Below are 1,830 nucleotides of genomic sequence, written 5' to 3' on the forward strand. Positions count from 1 at the left end.
AGGTTCTCCATCAATGAATTTTTGTCGCATTGTACCACTGCTTCGCCGAGTGAATCCCCGAACTACGATTCCTGAAACAACAAAAAGTCGTTACGAGAAAATATAGTTGAAAACACCCTAAACTAACATAAAGTACAACGTCAACGGTGGGACAATTGGTCAAAGGCGACACGGACGATATCGGCTTCATAGATTCGAGGTCACGTCTGCATCGTTCCAAGCATATGGCCAGGTCAACATTCCCGGGCCTCAAAGCTATGACACCGTCATATTTTCCGCCTCGCCCCCGGTGAGATTTTTGTGTGCATTCTTCCTAGCGTCTGGCAATGCACACAACCTACCTCCGGTCCGGAGAAGGAATCAACATTGAATAACTATATTATAGCTATTCAACATTGAGTTGCCACCCTTCCCCTATAGAGCTTTATATAGTACCTCTGTTAAAATCCTAGTGAACACCCAACTGACAGTAACACAATAATGGGTCAAAACTTGTGAAAATGTGATAATAACACCCCTTTTTTTTGGTGGAATCCAAAGAATGGGTATTAATCTACATTTTGACACTTTTATTTTTCCAGAAAATATTTTTTGTGGGCCCCAAAAAGGGAAAATACGGGAAAAAAGCGGTAATTGGGAAAATATGAAAAACTGCTGAAACAGTCCAGAAGATGGGGAAAGCTTGGGAATAAGAGGGGGATGGGTTTTAAACACTTTTTACATCCCATATTTTCCATATTGTGTTTTTTTCGAGGTTCGGGACCGGGACCGAGAATATGCTGATTGACCCCAATACAGGGTGATTGGGGGGGACAGTTTATATGATACTTACATTACAAACAAACATGAATAGTTTGTTCAAATATATCAATCAACTCAACATTATCACATCACACATCATATCAACCAACACACATGTGAATAGTAACAATGAAAGTCACTATTGTCAAATCAATCATCATATGATATAATGTGTTCATTTCCATTACTATTGTCAAATCACAATCACTATTTTATGGGTACATCACATCACATGACTATTTTACCCATATTACATCACTTATGTAGCATAATTATACTTTTATGACATCACATCATATATACTTATATGACATCATCATAGTCAAGTCATATTACTTTATATATACTTTTATGACATCATTGTAGTCAAGTCACATCACTTCAATATACTTATATGACATCATTATACACATATGACATCACTCTACATCATGAATTTCAAAATAGAGTCAAAACTCATTCTTGGTACTTTATGGACATCTTTATCGGTGTCTTATGGTTTCAAACCTCCTTATATGACCCCAGGAGTCATCCAACACATTCAGTTCATTTTTTGAAAAAATAACAAAAATTAATCCGAAATCGTGTATTATAGCCTTCAATTTTGGACAATTTTCCACTTATTTTGACCAGAAAATAAAAAATGTCGAGGTGCTTACCATGGACCCTAATACACCTTGGGAGTCCAATTGACCCTAAGATGTATCCCCTAAGGTCTCAAGACTTTTCGCCACCGGGCCCCGTCACCTCAAAATTCCTCAAAAAGCGTGGATTATAGCCTTCAATTTTGGAAAATTTTTGACCTTTTTTCGCCCGGAAATAAAAATTGCCGAGATGTTTACCATGGTCCCTAATACCCTCCGGGAGTCCAATTGAGTGGGTGGAACCATCCAATATGCCTTAAAACGGTCAATTTACCCGTTCCAAATTTGCACCGATTTCGTAAACTGAAGCCTACCACGGCCATTTTGTACAACATAGAAGGGTCATATATGGTTCCAAACGTCATTATATGACCCTAAGATGTAT

The sequence above is a fragment of the Chenopodium album genome, unplaced genomic scaffold (assembly GCF_948465745.1).
Source record: "Chenopodium album unplaced genomic scaffold, dcCheAlbu1.1 scaffold_148, whole genome shotgun sequence".
In the NCBI taxonomy this organism is placed as follows: Eukaryota; Viridiplantae; Streptophyta; class Magnoliopsida; order Caryophyllales; family Amaranthaceae; genus Chenopodium; species Chenopodium album.